Source organism: Haemaphysalis longicornis, unplaced genomic scaffold (genome assembly GCF_048455015.1).
Source record: "Haemaphysalis longicornis isolate Haplotype H1 unplaced genomic scaffold, Haemaphysalis longicornis Haplotype H1 scaffold_10, whole genome shotgun sequence".
Classification (NCBI taxonomy): Eukaryota; Metazoa; Arthropoda; class Arachnida; order Ixodida; family Ixodidae; genus Haemaphysalis; species Haemaphysalis longicornis.
In genome coordinates, this window is record NW_027526204.1 from 87,758,347 (window position 1) to 87,780,223 (window position 21,877).

The following is a 21,877-nucleotide window of genomic DNA, read 5'->3' on the forward strand; positions in this document are numbered from 1 at the left end:
TAGGTCTTTGATGGTTTGACGATCGATTGGGCGCTCTTTCAGCGAAGGTTGGGCGCACCTTTAGCGAAGGTTGAGATGCTCTTTTGACTCAGTTTTGAGGTTAGAAAGCTTTCACGCCTCTCTCAACTTTTCTAGGGAAGGGACGGTAAAGTTTTCTGAGGTTGCATTAGCTGTAGCATACGCGTGACGGAGTAGCAGTGTAGCTGTGTCAATGTAGCATACGCAGCATGGCCTTGCAACACCGAACCTAAATCATGACCGCCTCCGTTCGTGGCCTGCACTTAGCGTAGCTACTGTAGACCAAAATACTTCCCGTACCGTCTCTCACAGTGCGGGCGATCAGCCTCCCGTCCACCAATCCATGGCCTCATGTTAACGAGTTCTTAACGATGATGATGACGACGATGCGTCATGGCGTACGTACGCGTGGACAACGTTTGCATTAGAGTAAAGGTAGGCATCGCACTTTTTGATGAAAAACAAGAAACATAACTGCCATTCGCATCGTTGCATGTAACATGCTGGCAACATTCGTGAAAGCGTTACGCGGGCTTTTTTGAAACAGCGAAGGAATTACGTTTGTTGGCGCGAGGCTAACAGTTGGTCGCATGAACACTTCCGTTAGGGTCAGTGGCCTTTTACCCGACTCATCACCCGTCGTGAGGAGTGGAGTGGCGGGCGGAATCGTATCGCTCTACCGACCCTCACGCAGTGCGCTCATTGTTCAACCTCGGATTCTCGACGCCTGTTCATGTATAGTAACATGGGTTAGCGCCTGGATTCGAATCCCAAGCCGCCGTAACTGGGAACCATGTACAAAGGTGACGTAGGTAGTAAGCAGAGTGATCGCTTTTCAATAAGGGTTTCACCGAACTCTTAACAGATACAAGACACTAAAAATATAGTTTATTCATTTATTTTCAAATCTCGCCCTCGTCTCCCTAAAACCAAGAGATTTGGCTCTCCGCACGAAACGCACTTGCAACCCGCCGATAGTGCCGGAGGCCAACTAAACTCGTGATCGACGGCTCGCACTGCAGAATAAAAGGAGAGAAGCAAATCAACCTGTCAACTGAAGCTCACGGCGGGATCGAAAATGAGAAACCAAGAGCAAACGAACGGTATACACGTCAGGGGCGCGCAGGGAAGATTGCAGCATCGTTCTCCAGGGTTTGTGGCAAAGCATAAAGCTCGAAGTGCTAAGAGAAGCTACCCACAGCACAAGAACAAAAAAAGCAGACGACGTCATGATGGCCTAAAAAAAGCAGAAACGTATATAAAAAGGTGGATTTCAGCAGTCTGTCTGTGTGGCTTCTGGAATACGTATTGGGTTCGAAGCCGCAAAGGAGGCCTGGAAAAGATCTAACTGTGGTATATACACTAAACGCCTTCATGAGATATCCGTCTCGAGAAAAACAAAAACAAAAAAACAATGCAACACCAAAGGCCAAAGAGCAGAGCTAGAGCGAGGAACAAAGAGAAGGTTTCAAGCCAGCGAAACAGCAGCGGGACTCCGCCCAATTCGAGACGGGGCGAAATTGTTTCCTCGCTAAACGCGGTTTCTCCGAAATGAAGCGTCGTTTCCCCCTCTGTTGTGAGGCAGGGAAACCAACCCCTCCCTTGTACCGTCCCCTTACACTTTAACCTCCTCCTCCTTCTCCTCCCCTTCTCAGTCGTCTTAGCGCCGCGGTGTCCGCTTTGCCGACGTCCGCTTTGCCGACGGCGCCAAAGGGTCGCCGCGGAGAAAGGTATACGCAGACACGCAGATACGCCAAAAAGGCGAAGCGTTCTCCCCGCGGAGCGGAAGTCCCGTTTCTCTCACATTGCAGGGGCAGCTGCCGCGGTTTCGAGCCGAACACAGAAAACGTGCGTATGCAGTGTTGCCGTCCCGAGAAGGCTTTGAGGGGCCACTCTTCTGTGGATTTTGACGTTTAAAAACGATAGACGCTCTGGGGTGCCGAAAGGCGAAAACTATGATCCGCCTTTCAGTCACAGTCTAACCGGTGACTGGCCCGTCCAACGGATATTTGAGTTATCTATACAAACACTAGCCGGCTGACTGCGTGAGAGGCAATTTTTACATTAAAGGGGCCATAGAGACAAAATACGTTTCGGTCATTAAAAAAAAAAAAACTGTGGTTGATTCCTCTGCCATAGGAATCAGTAAAATACGAAAGTGAAATGTGCAGCGAAATCTGAAGCTGAGCATGATTTGCGGGTTGGCGGGTGTCGTGTGGGTGTGCTTGGCGAGCGACGTCCTGCTGGCGGGTCGCTTCGGCAAAAGTGTACTGGCGTCATTTCCGTGACGCATATGACGTCAGTGAAATCTTGGGGTATCGCGGCATAAAACACTTTCATGTTAAAATATAAAACCCGAAAATGAACCCTAAGTATAACGTACTCTTTAGTACTAGAGGTTGCTTCCCCGCAACAAGACGTCGTGTGCAGGAGTGCACCCTTTAAAGGCCGCTTGTTTCGTTGTACTGGCGTCACTTCCGTGATGGATATGACGTCAGCGAAATCTTCGTGTGTCCGGGAATAAAAAACTTTCGTGTTAAAAAACTGGGTGGAGTGTACGTGTCCTCCTCGCATGCCGTCACGTTCAGCTGTCACGCAGTTTGACGTCAGTGCCGCGCGCTCTAGGCAATACTCTTGTGCCGCAGCTAGCAAGGTGTGTGGTAGCGCAGTAGTAACTTACTGCGGTGGTAACTTGCTGGGTGGCAGTTAAATTACTGGTGAGTTATTGGGTAGCAACTTACTGAATAACTTTCTGAGAGGTGGTAACTTGCTGGGTGGCAGTTAACTTACTGGTGACTTATTGGGTGGTAACTTACTGAGTAACTTTCTGAATGGTGGTAACTTGCTGAGTGGCAGTTAAATTACTGGTGACTTACTGGGTGCTAACTTTCTAGGTAACTTTCTGGGCGGTGGTAACTTCCTGGGTATCAGTTAACTTACTGGGGACCTACTGTGTTGTTATGTACTGGGCAATTTACTGGACTGTGGTAACTTACTGGGTGGCAAAGTGCCGGCCTGGATAACTTACTGGGTGGGTAACTTATCGCGCCACTGCTTTGGAGACCCGCGTTCAATTCCGCTGTGAACTAAATTTTACTTCCACTTTACAGGGACGGCCGTTTTCTGTGCCGAACAATAAGACATCCGTATTTTTCACACAAAGGAACACTTAAAGAAACTTTCGCCTGAACAACAAGATGAGAAATATCCCTCACAGGTACAAAATAACGTCCGGAAGCTTGCAGAGGGAACCAATGACGCGCCGAGATAGAACAGCCTTCCGAACTGGCTTTAGTAAAGCCGCTACATGGACGAACCAATTGATTTGCCTCCTCACGGGCATCGCGCGCTCATAGAGGAAGCACCGAGGGAGCGGAAAAGCGACAGTCAACAACAAGCGAAACAGCCAGGGAATAGCGCCTCCCTCCCGGAGGAGACGACGAAGGGGACACCCAGTGGAAAAGGAAAAGAAACGACGGCGTGTTGTCGTCGTCGCTTAAAGGAATGGCTTCGCGAATGGCCTTAACGCGTCGCCGCTCCATTCCCGGCGGCACTTGACGAAACACGGTAAAGGCGGGAACCGCGACGCCCCCTATTAAAGCTTACGACTGCGCGCTGCGAGCTCGTGGCGGCGTTGTAGCCGGCCGCGATATAGCGCCTCCCCCTGTACCCCGCTCTCCCACTTTCCTAGCACCTTCGCCGCGTGACGCATCGTCATCGCAAAGAAGCCGCACCGGCAGCACCGAGGGCTGTAGCAAACCAATCTCGGCTTACCCGGCGTCATTACGCTCTTGCGACGCCCTTTTGTATGTGTGACCCCTGTTCTCAATATCGAAATTCGAGACCACAACGCGTCCCCAGGGACGCCGTTGATCAGCCGAAATGCATGCAATGCTAGAGGTGCTGGCCAATCTTACCTTTGTATTTTTACTAATTCGCAAACGTCACTGCTGTTACTGTGAATAGTTTTTCGCCCATATTACCTCTCCTACAGCACAATGCTAATGCGATTGATTTGCTCTTGGGATTTATTGGTTGGGAGAATGCGGGCGTCAATGCGTATGTGTTTTCGCGGCTCCAGTGTTGACTAAGTACTAAGGCGAAAACCGTAGATGCTTTAATGTGAGTTGTGGTTGTTGCTGTTGTTCAGTGCGGTTGTTTTCTGCATCCGGAAACAGAAGCCGTTGCAAAAAAGTAAAAAAAAAAAAAAATAAGGGAAGTTCACACTAACGCGTAAGAATTGAAGGTAGTGAAGTTGTACCCAACCTTCACGACCATCACGAAGGTTTAAGTCCACGAATGCAGCCCATTTGCTTGTACTTTGCTACCGCAACGACATTTACTCCACCATTGTTGCTATTCATTTTCTAAAAGGGATGATGTTGGACATCACCTTGAAGGGGCGTACGCTATGACGTGTCTCTCTCGTTCCGAGCTATTGTTTCCACGATTACGGCGAACGCTGGAGTTTTTCTCGCCCGAGCAAGTGTTGCCACGGTTGCGACGAACGCTGGAGTTTTTTTTTTTTTTTTTTTTTGCGAATCTTGACCCATCTCCCTAAGCGGGTACGCTTGGCTTGACAAATGTGTGCCGGGGACGCTCGGCGGTCGCCGCGAGGCTCACAGAATTTTCCCAGTTTTTTTTAACTGCCGGACAGTCGCCGCAATCTTGTCCAATCTCCCTAAGTGGTTAAGTTTGGCTTGACAAAACGTGCGCAGGGGACGCTAGGCGGTCGTCACGAGGCACGCACACACGAGCGCTAGGCATTTTCCTGGTTTTGTTAACTGCCCAGCGGTCGCCGCAAGGCCCGCGCTCACGTGCTCAGCAATATCTTGGTATTTTTGACCACGGACACGAAAAATTGCGACTTGCTAAACAGCTTCGCGGTTAAAAACAAATCTGAGTCCTTGAAGGGATTGAATCCGGGTCTCCACAGTATGACCGGATTGCGTTACCACCACGCTACTTCTGCACGCTTAAGCGGTGGAACGGGAGTTAGCCCAATGCGCGCGGCGTGGCAGGGGGACATGACGGCGCGTGAGTAAAGAAGGTGCACTCTAGCCACGGAGAACTTTGGATCTGTTGCTGCTGAGGCGTGGAGTATCGCCGTTTTGCCGTCGAAATAATCAAGCCAGACGACGAAGAGAACGACGCAAACACGATGTAGTAGTAAAATAGGTCTGATAAGTATCGCCAGCCGAAACCGTAAAGCTTTTGCAGTCAAAGCACGTAGCAGGCTTAGGGGCCCCGAGGAGTTTTTTTGTTAGCTTGCCTCGTGTAATTTCCGTGAGCTTGAAGTACCCGCTACACGTTGTATTCCCGATGTGGGGGCTCGTAATAGGCGCCGGATCATTATGATTGTGTACGGTAATTACGGACAACGCGTCATCTGCGCTGTGTGCCAAGTACCGGTATATGTTACGACTCGATTTAATTGTGGACCCTTCTTTCTCAATGCTCAAGTTGAAGCTGTATACAGGTTATGCATATGACGGGGAGAGTAGTTTGGTGTGTTCGAGTCATTTGAATGATGTCAAACGGAAGGAGCAGCCAGCGTCGTCGCAAGACCCAAGCTCGCTCTAAACATTCAAATAAACAAAAAGGCCACACAAAGTCCCTCAAAAGCGTCCTAATGGGTTTCCGAGGCGAGAAATCCACATTTCCACTGGCTCTTCTGTTCTACCTGCCAGCTAAATCTAGCCGACGGAATTGACTTATAAGAAAACAACCCACCGCAAAGTTAGCGACACCAGCGGCAACGCAAAGCTGGGACAGTCAAGCGAAGTGACCGAAGCCGGTTTGAGATGCGACGGGCGAAGTCCCGTTCGGCGTGTAAGCCTCCACCATATTTACCTGTCCAGCCTATCCTACCCGACGGCCTCTGATGGTGTTGTCCGTCGCTTACGATGCACCCGTAATCCCTCGAGGCCGTGAGTTCTTGAGCCCCGGACTTTTTCGTTTTCGGCACTTTCCCTCGCCCGCCTGCGTGCCGTCAACACCTCTACGTCAATGAGTAGGCAGTCAACAAAAGCAAAAAAAAAAAGAAGACTAGAACACGTGAGAAATAATTAAAGGCACAAAGATGCCTTCGCCGACTTGTTTTCCTCTCGAACGCCATACGCTCATCAAACTTTCACGACTCCTCTCGACAGGTGTCATATCCGGACGCGAGGCAATGAATTCCAAACAGGGGCCCGACCCAGCTTAGTGACGCCAGCGACACAAAGCGGGCCAAAGAACGAACTAAAGATGCGGGTCTTCCGGGACGTGAACCTGGAAAGCCGAGGACAGGAGGCTTGGCGTGTGTGTGTGTGTGTGTGCGGACAGACAAGCACGACACAAAGCAGGCGACCTTATGCTCTTCTTGCATCGCACACACGTGAGCGACTAAAAAAAAAAAAAAGAAAAGTAGCGATCGGGAAAGAAGGAGACAGGCCGAGGACAAACAAACAGGGCTCGGTCTCACGCGAACGCGTTGGCCTAAGGCTGGCCCCCGAGAAATGTGAAGAATCGAAAAAGAAAAGCAGAGGGGACAGGACCACACCCTGGCTAGAAAGATCGACAGCAGCGGCGAAGGACGTGCAGGTGAAGCGTCTATGGCGATATAAGCCACGCGCGTGATGCGTTCGAAACTGGAGCAGACGCATTATTGATTTCACAAGCGGGGATGAATACGTAGCGAGAATTTGAATTTCAGCGTGGCTGAGTTTGGCGCGGCTCAATTTGCTTTGGACTCTCTGTTGAGGCTGTAACCATGCGGTAGCTGTATTTTGCGGCTCTACTCAACCGATTCGAATCGCTTCTATGAAATCGTCTCAAACATTGTAAATTAGTCCCAGGTGTACGTTGAATCCAACAGGGTATCCAACCAAGATTTCAGTGGCGTCATATCCGTCGCGGAAATGACGCCAGTACAACGAAGCAAGCAGCCTGTATAGGGTACACCCCTGCACACAGGGTCTCTTTGCGGGGAAGGAACCTTTAGTAGTAAAGAGTGCGTTATACTTAGGGTTGTTCGTTTTCGGGTTTTATATTTTAACACGAAAGTGTTTTATACCGGGGTACACCAAGATTTCACTGACGTCATACCCGTCACGAAAATTACGCCAGTACACCTTTGCTGAAGCGACCCGCCAGCAGCACGTTGCTCGACAAGCACACCCACAAGACATCCGCCGACCCGCAAATCATGCTCAGCTGCCGATTTCGCTGCACATTTCCCTTTAGTGTTTTACCGATTCCTATGACAGGGGAATGAACGGTTTTTATCACACCGGAGATGTGCAAACAACCACGTTGGCACACTGGCGTCGTTTTCTGACCCGCAGAAAATCGACACGTGAGCGATTCTTTTTCATTTGTCGTCCGCTCAGGAGTATGTATACGTGGATGAGCGCTATCATATGCATTGATAATTTTTCTCGGGTAGCCGAAGAATGCGTCTTCCACGCGTAGAGTTTGGATTCTTCATCATGTACATGTTAGGGATGGATGCGCGCAGTTACGGGCAGTTACGGCTGGTATCTAGCAGACACCGGGCATAAGTTCATGCATGAACGTAAAAAAAAAAAAACAGACATAATCCGCCTGCAGCGAATTGAAGAAGAATAAGATAGGAGGACTGAAAAATTCACAAGCCGTTCTACTTTCTGAACAAGAACGAGCAGAGATGCTGTGATATGTTTTGCCTCAAGTGACGCATCTGTGCACATAATGAAGCGCGTTTGTTTGTAATTTGATATTTAGCACATTTCCTGTTTAATTAGCTGAATCGAACTTGGTAGGACTACATATTTATTCCAGGGTACAAACCTGGAGCTGTCCGTTTCCCTCCCGTAAAAGCCCATGTATTCGTAGCAGGCGGGAATTTCACAATTTTTACAATTTCAATGGGCAATACGAAATTGTGAAAAGTAGGTGAAACGCGACGTAATGTTAGAGTCGTCTTGGAGGCCAATTGCAGTGTGACATATCCTAAACGCCTACATTAGATTGAAAGCTACAAATCATTCGTGAGAGACTGTTGACGAAATCCTCTTCGCGTCGACGTGACGGGATTGGTAGACGGACAGACATCATCCGCCACCAGAAAGCATCTATGTACAGCTTCGCTCTAAAAAAAAAAGATGAGTGCCACGACCACCACTACGACGACAAGACGAAAATAGAAAGAGCACCCCGTAGACGGTCAGCAGATAAACAGGACAATACTACCGGTCGGTCCACACCCCTCGGGTCGTGCCATTGCCCCCGGCGTTTTGTAACGGCCACCAAATCATGGCGGCACCCCCGCTACAGGCACCATCCAGCCGCTCCTCTTGGCCACCCAACCTTCGTCCGCATTCATACGCGCACATGCAGGTCTATTGCGTCCTGCAAAAGCGGCAAATTGAAGTAAACGGAAGCGGGTACGGAAAGTGGCGCGCTCTAAACGCTCCGTCCCGTATAGGTGCTCGCTATGAAACTCTCCCCCAGGCTTCGTTCTTCGGGGTGCACTGTAGCATAGTGACCTCACCTCCCCACCCCGAAATACTTCCCCGGCTCGTACGCCAGACCCCCTCCTTGTTCCTGTTCCTATATGCGCTGCCCGTTCATCCACCCACCCCTCAATCCTGGCGTCGAATTCACCTCGGCGACTGGCTGGCCCACTCAGTCAACACAAACAGCCCCCCAGGCCCCGGTATCATGTGGCAACCGCGCTTGGAGCGGCGGTGTCGTCATTTCCACCTGGCAACGAACTGAGCTGAACTGAAATGAAGGGAATAGAGGTGAATATTAAAGAAGGGAGGAGCAACCAGTGGTGCCGTGGAGGGTATTGAGGGTTTACAGTTTAAATTACTTTGGCAGATTACTTTAGATTACTTATATTACTTTGCACCATTAGAGCCAACATTTCGGTCTCTCCTAAGGGTTGAACGACGCTGTATTTTATTCGGTCCAGTTGTTTATATTTTCTGTTTTCTCACCTGCCTGTTGGCTTCCTGTTCAGCGCCATTGATAGGTGAGTCTCGCCATCACGCTATGAGCGATGACACGCCGTTAGTTCGAAGCTCAGATGCACGCTGGCAAGAAGCGACGGTTACGCTCGCTACTGCTATGTCTCGCTAAGCCTAGTGGAGCTGTTATAGCATAGAGTTTTATACCAATGTATACTTGACGGAAATATGGCGCTTGTGCCTAGGCGAGCCGCGTTTGAGTGAGCGCACCGTCATGGACCGGGTAAAAACGTTCCAGCTGTCTTCGGCATGGCTCAAGAACAGGCTCAAAAGTTGTCTGCCGCTGTGGAAAAAAAAAACACAATGGTAGTGCAGAAGCATATTGAAAGTTGTTTTATCAAAACAAAGGTACGTGAAGCTCTGCAAGATTTATTTGCAAGAGATTTTTCTTAGTTTTCCTAAAGACGACTTAGAAAAATTTACCTTTCCTTAATTGTGGCTTCGGAAGCGAAACGAAGCTATGTGGCAATCCAAGCCAAGTAGGAGAGGAATGTTGCTAGCTTCTGTGGCAGTACCCACGACGGCGCGAGGTTGCAGAGGCAGATTTCCCACTAGTTTATATTAAAATTGAATGCTAGGCATCGTAGTGGATGCGATACGACCCGCGGAATACCCGCAACCTTAGTCCAGTGGCCGGTTCAACTCCGAGGCTTCCTTCCCCAAACGTTGGGGTCAGCAGTTCCCTTCTGCCCCAGGGAGTTCTCTCACGTATTCGGAAGAACACCACCCAGTCTGCAGACGAGCGTCTACGCCAATCTAGAGTCACTAAATAAAGGCTTTTAGAGTACCGGCACTCTTTTCTCCCATTGTTATGTGCCGCCAGGATTTTCATTGGTCGGTCGACATCACGTGATATTTGCTTACATATTGCCGCAGCCATTTTGTTTCTGGGTGCCCTCTCTCTCTCTCTCTCTCTCTCTCTCTCTCTCTCTCTCTCTCTCTCTCTCTCTCTCTCTCTCTCTCTCTCTCTCTCTCTCTCTCTCTCTCTCTCTCTCTCTCTCTCTCTCTCTCTCTCTCTCTCTCTGCTGCGTGGACGCCAGAGCGGCCGGTCGTACTCTGCCCGTCACAACCGGCAGCGGTTTCGTTGGGAGAGGTGGCAACACTGCAAGCCAGAAACAAAATGGCCCCCAGACGCTTCCGGGTGCACGAAGTGGCGGTACTCTTAAGCGTAGCTTATTTAGTGACGCTACGCCGATCCGCGCTCCTTTCCTGAAGTGCGAAGAAACAAGCGCTGAAGTTGGAATCTAACTTAACGGAAACCCGATCCCGTTTTCCGTTCTTCGAATCGACCAGAGCCCGCAGTTCCGGTTCGGGAGGCGCATGCTCTTCCTTCCAATACCGCACTGCCTAAAAGCATTGTCGTGCATCAGTGGTGTTATCGGAGTGTCCGTGGAAAGCGGGGTACGGGAACGTCACGCATTTATTCTCTTAATAAAAAAGGTCGTGAAAGGGTAGTAACGGCCGTATTTACTAACTCCTTACGAACCTTACTACACCGCAGTACGGTACGTATACTCGATTCCAACTTAAGAACGGCAACGGAAGTTGCCGCTGTGCCTCATCACCGCGGCCGGATGTTACTCCGCCCGGCGCAAGTAGTGCGTTACTGGGAGTATATTGAACATGTCACGAGCCGTTTTCGTGATTTCTCGGTCTTAATATGCTTATAAAATACTTCAGCGACGACAAAGAAACTACGTGAGAAAAGCAGACGACGTCACGCATTCATAGCAATCCCCTTTCAAAACGCGCGCGCCCGTTGACATCCGGGTCCGTCGCTTGGGCGGAGTGATACCGTACATGAGCTATTGCCGTTCTTAACTTGTTCACGAGTATAGGCTCTCCCACTAGCAATCGCATGGTTAGGAAATTAACTGAGTGTAGGAAGTAGTATGCACTAGATTAAGGTCGTGCTTATGACTAGGTTAGACGTGGCCAGTTAGTGAACGCATGTAGCTGAGAACAGTGTTATCGCTAGGACTTTACTAGAGGAGGTAGCGGTGCTTACTGCCTGCTTCAGTCAGTGACCGTGACTAGTGCTACATTTACTACTTCCAGTTAGTAAGTACCTAGTGTATACTGGTACAAGAAAGTTGTTAGTATTCCATTAGTGAATAGCCCGACCTTTTTTAAAGAGTATCGGCTTCCCTTGTTTACTGACGCAACTTCGGCTATTGAGAAGTCATCCCTTCGTTCTTTACTCTACTGCTTTACCGGCTGTTTTGAGCGTTTTTGCCTAAACCATCCTGGTAGTTAATATACCGTTTACGTTAGCTTTTTTTATTTTTATTGGGGAGGACCTCCGCTAGCGGCCACCTGAACAGCTTCCTTCTTTTTTCATATTTGCGACGTACATCTTTCTTTCGCGCACCCGTATACTGAAAAAAAAAAAGTTTTTAGAAAATAGAAACAGAGAAAAATAAAACATGTATTTCTAAGGCTGGCCCGTTGCGAGCGCAGGGCGGGATCTTTACGAGTGTAAAAAAAAAGGAGGAGCGGTTTGTTGGCGGTTCTTGTTTTTCTCCTTTCGTCCGCTTTTTGGCGCGTTCGCCATAGGCCGGTTTTTCCACTTTTGCCAGTAAGTTTTTTTTTGTTCGCCTCCGCCTGCTTCTTACGCGCGAGCTCTTTGTGTTGGTGTCACAGGCCCGGCATTATTCTGAAAGTACTGGATTTATTTTTTTATGTTTGTGTCACAATAGCCTTTTCGATCCCCCGTGATCATTTTTTCGTAACCACTAAAAGTGTCGGCACTACGCAAGTCAGGTCATTGACCGTGGAGCATTTCGCCGCGTTGTGAGAGCATCGTTTTCGTGGCCAAATAACAATAAAAAAAATCATATTGAAGAGAAACACTGCAGCCATTGTATCGTTTGACCATTTGCTCCTAAGTGAAGTACTTCGTTCCTTTGCTGTTGGAGATAGCTCCATAGTGTGTCGTGCCAGTTTCTTAGTTAAGCGTATACGTTCACAATTCCTGCATTACGTAATGTGATTTTTAAGACGGTAGTCTTTTTTTTTTTTGAAGTCCTTAAACTATAAAATATTTGGCTTTCTCTATGTCCGTCTGTCTCTCGAATCAGCCACTCGGCCAGAAGTTACCCTTTCTAAACCACTAAATTTGGTACCATACTTACTGGTACCATACTTTGGTACCATACGTATTGCTGAGCAAAAAGATGCATTCTGCGCTTTTGAGGCGAAGCCCCAATACAGTACTCAAAGTGTTTAAATTAAATTAAAGCAGTGTTTAAACAGCAGTTAAATTAAAAATAGATGCGTGCTCAGTCTTAGCGGGAGCTAATGAAAAAAAAAAAGCTCTTTGAACACGGTGTTTTGACCTAAAATACCAAAAGGGCTCGTGCCCGAGCGTAGACCTCGCTGCAGCATTTTAGGTGGAACAGTGACGAAAGCTTCCGACAGGTGGTGCGCCAGCAGGGTGAATGAGGGGAAACTTAGCTGACTGGAGCGAACCTCATTGTGTTTGTAATAGAAAGAGCAAGACGGGAGGGGAAGAGGGTGAGAGGCAGGGGAGAGAGAGAGAGAGAGAGAGAGAGAGAGAGAGAGAGAGAGAGAGAGAGAGAGAGAGAGAGAGAGAGAGAGAGAGAGAGAGAGAGAGAGAGAGAGAGAGAAGGCAGCCATTTAAGTAGCAGAGGCGGCAGAAGAGTACCGTCTTTCAATGACATTTGCGGCGCGGTCAGCCCGTACTCGGCCGCTTTCTATCTTTTTTTTTTTTTGTAACGTAAGCTACACTGGCCGAGGTTGAGCAGTTCCGCGTGAACCTTGAAGGGCCATGCTGCGCAAGCGCGAGGAGCATTGAATTGGATTGGATTGGATTGGATCAAATTGGATTGTACTGGATTGGATGGGATTGGAAATCCAATCCGATTGGAGTACGGTGTGTAGAGAATTGGGTCTGCACATTCGCCGGTGTGCGCATTCCAGAGGAGTGACGTCATAGTAGCGGCAGACGCACTGGCGCCGGCGCGTGCCCAGCTGTGCGCCTCCGTTGCGCAGTAGCCAAGTCTGACGCTGCGCCGGAGCCGCTTGGTAGCCGTTTCGTGTGGCTCCTGGATAGCTGTGCTGCGCATGCTCGAGGAGCAGTGACTGGACTGGACTGGATTGGATTGGATTGGATTGGAAATCGTTTTAGCAGCAGTAAGCCTGATAATCAAGATAATCCTAGTCTACCAGGAAAGCTAAGAATAACCAGCTGAACTTTAGCTCACGCTACGTATATCCTGGCATAGCCGAGCTAAGCCACTGCTAATTTTCTTTTCACGAACTCAAGCAGCAGTTGAGTTCTTAGTATAGTCTTCACAGTTTCAACTACATGGGGGCTATCCCGGCGATATTGTCTTATGATATGTACAGTCATGGAGAAATGAAAAGCGAACTCGAAAGTATCAGCCGAAACACGCAAAATCGAGGAATACGGCTCGTGGGGAGTACATAATCGCAATATTTGTGCATTCCAGTTCACATTTTCGCATTCGCATTTTATTTAGCGATAACCGTACACGCGCTGTCCCGTATGTATGGCCGTATAAACACTTATGCGTCCAGAGGCGCCAGCCGAAACCAACCAAACGCGATAGCTGATTCCAGTTTCTTTATGTTTTCTTCTTGTTGGGTCTAGGGCCGATCCAGAAAGCGCGAGGAAGAATCTTTTTTTTCTTCACCTAACGTTTCAAAGCGAAGATATCTACCCTGTTGAAAATTCCATCAACCAACCATCAAGATTCATTGCTGGAAAGGTTGATTGCGTTTGATGGTCGCCTTGGAAAGCTTGATGTACGTAAGAAACTGTAATGGAAGCTGCTGGAAGGAGACGCTGGAAGGTGCTGGCAGGCATGATGGCATGCCTGCCAGCACCTTTCAGCAGCTTCCAGCACCTTCCTCCATGCTGGCAGGCTTGCGGCGCAATGGCGGCAGATGTTTGCGTGACGGCAAGCTTGACTGCCGAGCTGACGATGGAAAGGCATTTTCTGAATGAATGACGGCAGAAAGCCAAAACTTATACGAGAGCGAAGCGCTTGTAATAACAGAAACATAGCTTTGGCATTGACCGTTGCGAGAAAATTACAAAAGCTTCCTTTTTGAAAAGGTGTTGACGAAAACTTGGCACGCACGCTGCGCGATGATGTTCGCGTGACGGAAAGCTTGACTGCTGTACTGATGATGGAAAGGCATTTTCCGAACGAATGCTGGGAGCAAGCCAAAATTCATTCGATAGCGAAGGACTGATATAATAACAGAAACATAGCGGTGGCATTGGGAATTTCGAGAAGAAAAAACAATAACTGCATTTTTGATAAGGTGCTGCTGAAAACTTGGCATATTAGAGAAAAGCTACTTTGATTAGCGCTTCTTGTTTTTAAGCCAGAACTTGGAGGGCTGGTATGAAACTGTATGCCCTTTATTCGCCGCTTTTGGTGTAAGGATGGCAGTGCGGACACTTACGTTGAAAACATGGGCAGCTTTTTTTCGCTGCGACAAGGTCAAACCGTCAAACCGTACGTGTTCATTTTCGCTGCGCTGAGCCCGCGCACAGAACCGTCCGTGGCATGGCTTAAATTGTACGCGGCAGACTACGGGTCTAGCGCTTCGCCGATCCTCCTTAGTTGTAATCAGCTGCCTTGAGACAGATCTAAGCACGGTATTATTACACAACATAATTTTAATTCCGGGCGCGCATGCCATTTCCCTCTATGCCATTTCACTCATAGCTACGTTGGCTTTCGTCGGGGAGAACGGGGATGTGCGATATCTCTTTTCGGTTGAGATAGCTGGCTACACTTCTCAAGGTCAGCCTCGTTTCGGAGACTGGTGCGTGCCCAAGAAGCGGTATGACTGCCGGAATGGGTTATATACGAGAAGCAGTAAACATAACTCACAATATTTATGCATTCATGGGCGATTTAGATTGACAAACCAACTAAATGGCACTTGTTCGGGCTTGATTTCCGATTGTAGCGGTGGTGTAGTGGTAACGCGCTCGTTTTTTGCTGCAAAGTTGGTGGTTCGATCCTCCGGTGTTCTGTTTCTTTTTTTTTTTTTTTTTTGCTGGCAGCACGATATGATTTTTTTTAAAACGAAAAATGTGCCTGTTCTTGGTAGTTTTTAACCAAAAGTGATTTCCCCCAAAGTGATGTCGGAGGTTTATTCCACAACTCAATCGCTCATATACAGGATAGCCCAACAAACTCAACTTTTTGCTGGGTATGGCAACCTTATCTTTCTATTTACATTGCTTTATGTGTCTATGTTCAAGCCAGAATTTGTTTCGACGCACTTTGTTCACTTCGCGCCGTGTATGAACTGCGTTACGAAAACACCAAGGCACAGCCGAAACCGAAACCCCGGCCTCAGTACTCCACTGCTCCATCCAGCAGCATCGCCACGCCATCACGCCGCCGCATTCCTTTCTTCCTGGCCGCCGAGACGGTGGAGTTGTACGCGCTTGTCGAGTGGCTTTGTTGTGGTTGTTTTGAAGACATCGGATTATTGTTTCGGCGAAGATATGTCGCCTGTGATTTAAGGTAAGTGACTAGTCAACTTTTTGCACTTTACTTGTGTATTTAACAGGGCAGGGCTCTTCCGTTCCGTGCTAGACGTTTGCGTCGTCGGTTAGCCCTAATGTTTTTTGACAGCGACTGATTTTGAGGGTTACGTAGATCTGCCTTTCGACCGCGGATATTGCGTGCGGGACTAGAAACAGTAGGGCTGTTCGATTTACAGTCCCGGACTCACCGCCGATTCCCTGAAAGCAGTCAGGCATTCGATTTTCTTGTGTATCCTTATGGCTTCCGGGAATCATCGGACTCCGGCGGAATATCCGCGGTGAATTCGAGTCTGTAAATCGAAGAGCCCTATTGTTTGTGCCGTTTGTAGGCTTTTTGTTGAGCGAAGTAGGACCATACTGCTACGTTGGCTAAACGGTTTGGTGCTCGCAACAACCGATCGCCAATACGCGCGGTCGACCGCTCCAGGTTGAGTTCGCAAGTTTTTTTTTTTTTTTGGTGGGTAGTTCTTTTTAAGGAATTGCAAATTGTTCTTCGCATCATTTTTCGTACCTGGACTGGAGTGGTACGCTTTAGGTAACTTTTAGCCGAGGCACATAGCAGTCTACACTACACTGCAGGGATTGTCATTTTTAAAAGCGGTCACTCAGAAAAGTGCACTGGTACAAACAAGGCTCTCTGCGTTCAGATTGAGGGTACGATGGCTGAAATTGGCGGCACACTCGCAAGCCCCGCATGTGCAGTGAATTGAGTGTTCCAATCGTTCGATAATCGCATATATGTTTGTGCATGTGCATCAGTAGCACCAAAAACGTTCATTCAACCCGAATTTGCTACCACGTCGAAACTACATGCGTATCGTGCGTCTGGTGCAGAGGCTGGCCGCACGTGGGGAGCGTTTAAGCACTGCAACATTCACTACCGTCTCCGAATAATTCGCGGCCACGCGTGTTGCTCAGTTAAATTTTGTATTGGGCTCTCATTCTGTGGATGAGTGCACCCCGCACAAGAGCAAATGCTTCAAAAAAAAAAAAAAAAGTGGGTCTCCTCTGGACTGGTTAAGGCCGAAGGTCTCTTTCTAGTAGCTCGTGTACATAATTGCACAGCAAATAATACACTCTGTTAAAAACACGACTTGATGTAAATAAATATAGTTCTAGAAAATATGCCGCTAGAGAATAGATGGGAGAACAGCCTTTTCTAGATGGTTAGATTACACTGAAAGTTTTTTCTTAATTTTTCAGAAGAGGATAACCTCTTTCTCATCGCAATAATTTTTTAAGCACTGGCTATTGTCATTATTGGCAGTAATGCATTATTGTCATGTTTCAAATTTTGCGGCCTATACCAATGTGTATCATTTTTGAAAATCGTTTCAATGGGTTTGATGTCAATGTGAGCACAACCTTAAATCTGGTTTTCTATGCTTCCCTAAGACATCGCGGCCATTATTAAGGACTAATTAGATTCATGTTTTGAAGGAAAAAAATTGTTGCCATGATATTGACGGTACCAGCTGAAAACATGCACCGACGCATCATGTGGGCTTCAAGCACTGCGTGGGAAGAAGAATTGAACCTGGTTTAAGCTGCAATCACCTAGAAGAGACTTTAGAAACAAAAAAAATTGCTTCACTTGTATTGTTGTTCAGCAGTTCATCACAGCCTTTCCAGCCTCCTTTGGCAGAATTGTTAGGCTGTGTATAGCGTTCCGTCTAGACGGAACGGCAACTGTCACTAAAGTTCCGTCCGGAGGAGACACAACTCGCGTTGAGAGCAGTCTTTCTTGATTTTTACCCATCCAGCAAAACAGCTACCGCTCACTGACTAGCCAGAATCACTGATAATTATTAATCATTATTAATAATTACAGATGATCGGACTAACTCTAGCTCAATCTGGACAGATCTCCAAGTCGCCACCCGACGCCCGCTTCACAATATTTCAGCGAGAGCAGTCGGTCTTGATTTTTACCTAACCGGCCAAACCGCTTCCGCTCAATGACTAGCCAGAGTCACTGTTAATTATTAATCACTGGTAATAATTACAGGAGATTGGGTGTAACTGGCGATGGCTACGTCGGCCTTGGCTCCAGTGAGCGGGAGCGGCTCGGCCGCTTGAGTAAAAAACCAAGACCTACTGCTCTCATCGCGTGAATTGTAAAGTGGGCGGGAAGTTTTGCTATTACAAAACGCTAACCACGGCCACACACACACACAAAAAAAATGGTGCGAGAATCGAACCAGGGCCTACAACGTTCGTAGTCAGCCGCGGAACCACTACACCAAATCCCAGAATGAGAAATGGCGGCTAATTGGCTGGTTTTGATTTGGCGTTCAGTGTGGACAGAGCTTTAGCAGTTTTTAGCATTCCGGCTGGACGGAACGCTAGGCACTCCCTAATTGTTAAGGCAACGTTATCATCATTTAGGTCTGCGCTTTGTCACAGAATCGTGGAAGCAATTTGCCTTATAGCAATGAGAGAGCTCATCTCGGCACCTTTTTACGCATACATGAACTGGTCATAATGAACGGCATCTACTTCCAAAGAGAGAATTGAGTTAGAAGCTTGATCGTTGACATTGTCACTATGCTGTGATAGTCACTTCGGCCATCCTTACATCCAGGTAATGTGGTATTTTAACGTTCTCATATTTTCGCTTGGAGTGTGAAGAACACCTTGCTCGACACCTTAATATCGCATTTAGAACTTTGAAGGATTAAGGCTAACGCAACTTGCTTGTTTGCCACTCACTTCTATTTTGCAGGCTACTGACTGTTACACCTTGCAGTGGAGATCAGCTGGCATGCCTTACTTGGTGGATGGACCTATCTGGATGGACCTCTCATCAGATGTCACTGGCTGTTTGTTAGGTTGATTACAATAGGTGAGCACCTAGTTCTATACAATTGTAGTGCAATGCTATGACGTGCACTGTGAAATTCAGTTACCAGAACTTGCCTAATTTGACCGAGAGTGCAGTGCTTTGGTCTTCCAATAGCACTGTATATATATGCTGGTCGGCATCTTCATTTCAGCAATTCATTGCTCTCCGAGTTTGGAATCAGTGAATTTGGATGTATTGTATTTAACGTCTTTATGTATTGTTTAACATGAACCTTTGCTGCCATTGTACATTGGACTGCTGAAACACAAGCACGAAGGTGGGAGTTCTTAGTAAAAAAGAGAACTAGGATGCACATGATGCAACATTTAGAAGTGACACAGCTGCTTGATATCCCCCTTTTCGTGCAGCCCACCGAATGCTCCTCTCCGCCTGTGAGAACGATAGCTCTCTTTTTCTCCGCCGCGTCGCCTGTGGTGCACGCTATCGGTGATGCAGTGGCGTCAATTTGGAAAGTGGCCACACAATCAGCCATCCGCGCTACAGTTCTTGGTTGGGCTGTTGTGTTATTGCGCTTCATGCTTCACTTGAGACACCTTGCTGAACAGGCTGCAATCACATATTTACGTGGAGTAGATGCATGGTCCTTAACATGGGATTGCACTATTCAGCTTGTTTTACTGGAATTTTCGATTCTGTAGCGTATTCGTGACCTTTGGGCTTTTTCTGAAGGAACTTGGGGCTGCTGATGACGACAGGCGAAAATATCAAGGTGGCGTGGGACAGCTTAATTTTTTCCAGGTTCGGCTCAATGTGTGATCAGCTTAGGAGCCAAACTGGGTTCACAAGTGACAACTTTTATTGGATCTTAAAGAGGGCCTTGAGAACAAAACAGTCCCTAACTTTCTGCATTCCATCAAACATCCCCCTCTCTCTCTCTAGAAAATTTGTTCTAAGGTTCTTAATGAGGTGGTTTGGTCAAATAAAAGGAACGATGGGTCATTTTGCTGCGCTGGATGTAGCAAAACATGCTGATGTTGTAGTGTGTTGTCAACCGACATGCCTGGGAACATGGCGCTGTTTGTCTGGTGGCTGTCTGTGACAATACGGATAATGAAGAACCCTACCTCTTACACAGTTGAGCACACTAAAATTCAGGTTACGGAGCTGGTCATGCTTCCTGTTCCCGGTAAAAAAATACCCTAAGGGGATAACGTCAGCCGTGGAAAGCCCCCGCAGGACAAACCAAAGGAGCCTGCAGGCTAATTCAGTGGCACCACCGGTTCAAGGTTCACAGCTTATATCAAGGCCGAAAATATGTCGACTTGGCAGCCATAAATTACTTTTTCCTGTATTGACATTTCGTCAGTAATCAGGCTGCAGTATGGTTCTTTTAGTGACCGCAAGCTTTGTCCCTCCACTTGAAGCCGTTCCTTTATTAGGTTTATTACTCGAGTCTCTTGCAGAAGGTCCGACAAGATTTTTAGTGTGCTTTGACAAGGCAGCTTCAGCAGTTTTTTGCCCCTCACATGCTCGTATCCTTTACAAGAAGTCGCCTTCCACAACACTTTGCCGCAACGTGGGTTCCTGCCTAGTTAGCGCGCCTTATCACTATTGATAATCTGTTCCATGGCAAATTTGGCACACCCGTTCTCCTTCTTGTGCGGCTTCCGAAAGGGTCTTTAGTGCTTGCACAGCTCGGTTGTCCTCATAGTATTGAACTTTCTCTAAATTCATCACAAGTTTGCTGAAGTTTTTGCAAGCGTTCGTTTAGTCTGCACTTTCATCTCAAGACTGTGTGCGTTTCTTTTCGTCGCTTCAATGCATCCAACCAGGTTAATGTCATCTGGCCTTCTTCACTTTTCAATTTAACGTGTTCCTAACCTTCAACACACTCGCCTGAAGCTACATTTTTTTGCGCCTGGTATTCGCTGGCTGCGCTTTAGCATAGAATTCTTCTAGACGAGGTTGTTCTGCTTCTTTCCCACCTGCTGCTAACGCATGTTCTCTTGAAATTCTCGGTTGCATGCATGCACGCTTGCATCTTACTAAAATCCTTTCCCGGGAAAGGCATTGCCACCATGCGATGCCTTTTAGAGCAGTGCCGGTCAAGAGCACCCTTCCATGACCTGAAGGGAGTCCTAGCAGTATGGTTTCCACTTAATTTGTTGAAAATTTTCTTTTTCTGCAGGCTTTCTATTTTTATGGCAAAGAGGAAGGGCAGAAGCAAGGGACCACATCGGAGTGACCATCTCAGAATGTTAAGGAGGTATGTGAAATGTGAATATACATTTGTTTTGAGTTGATCTGGATTGTATAAGCTTTAGTGTGTAACTCAGTTTTTTTTTTCTTTTCAGCTGCCCACCTGTTCGAAGATAGTCACCGTATTTGATATTTAATGATAATATATTCAACGTTAAAACCAAGTTTGTTTTGTGTAATATTTTTAAGCACCCCAGCACACACATCTAAGCTCTCATAAAATGGTTAAGTTTTCAGATCATTGTAGCAGGATAGCAGAAAAATGATCACGACATGAATGGACAGAGCAAAACGCATATGCAAGCTTACTTATTTGCTGCAAATCTTATTTTATAAATTTATTCGCAAGAAATGAAACCAGTTTTTAATTAGCATTGCATAGCATCTTTCCTTTTCATGTCGTCATCATTTTTTGCAATTTCGCATATCTGCCGTCATACTGTCACCCGAGCTGCCAGCATCGACGCTACCATTGCCATCAGCTACCGACGCATGCCGTCATCCATCACCCTGCCAGCATGCAGTCATCTGCCATCATCCATCACCCTGCCAGCATGCAGTCATCTGCCATCATGCCATCATTAATTCCATTACCATAATCCACCATGTTGATTTTTGATGGATTCCATCAACTCCACATTTTCAATAGGGTATGCTTCACCGGTAGCGACGTTGCCCACAAAATGCACTGCAGGAAAGCCAACTTTCTCTGATGATGACGGTGATCGCGGGCGAAGTGAAAAACAGTTGAAACGCGAAGCATTCTCTGGCCGCAAGCCAACAACGTCTTCAAAATCCAGAGTCAAAGACCAAAATCCAAATAGTTACGCCCAAAACGCACTGCAGCAATTGCAACATACGCAATGGGTTTCAACAAAGTCCCATCTAGCGCCTCAAGAAAAAAAAAAGCGCTTCCCGTTGTCGGGCTCGAACATGGGTCCCTCACGTTACAAAACCGACGTTTCTTCGTTTTCTGCATACCGACATGGTCGAAGCAGTTTGGAGTTTGGCTATTGACGCAGGTTATGCTTCACGTTTTAATCATCTTTCTCTTGAGCAACGGGCTTCGATTTCTTGGTTCTGTTTTTATCTCGCCTGTTTTAGACGCTGATTTAACCCCAGACAGCGTTCCTTGTTTTTTTTGTTTTTTTTTCTAGTTAACTGCGTGAAGACATTGACCTAGATAAACCTTAGCGATTCTGCTTTTCTCGTTTTTTTTTTTCTTAGGTTCGTCTT

The 21,877-nt window shown here is 47.4% G+C and overlaps 1 protein-coding gene and 1 long non-coding RNA gene across 3 annotated transcripts in view; one reads left to right on the forward strand and one right to left on the reverse strand.

Annotated features, from left to right (window-relative positions):
• The window catches only part of Foxp (forkhead box transcription factor P), a 440,616-nt gene that overhangs the window by 328,817 nt on the left and 89,922 nt on the right, over positions 1–21,877 (reverse strand). The gene's annotated exons all lie outside the window — the stretch shown is intronic.
• Positions 15,413–21,290, forward strand: LOC144158886 (uncharacterized). Its single transcript, XR_013320194.1, has 4 exons — positions 15,413–15,553; positions 18,302–18,421; positions 20,571–20,648; positions 20,737–21,290. It is a non-coding gene; the product is annotated as an uncharacterized LOC144158886 (long non-coding RNA).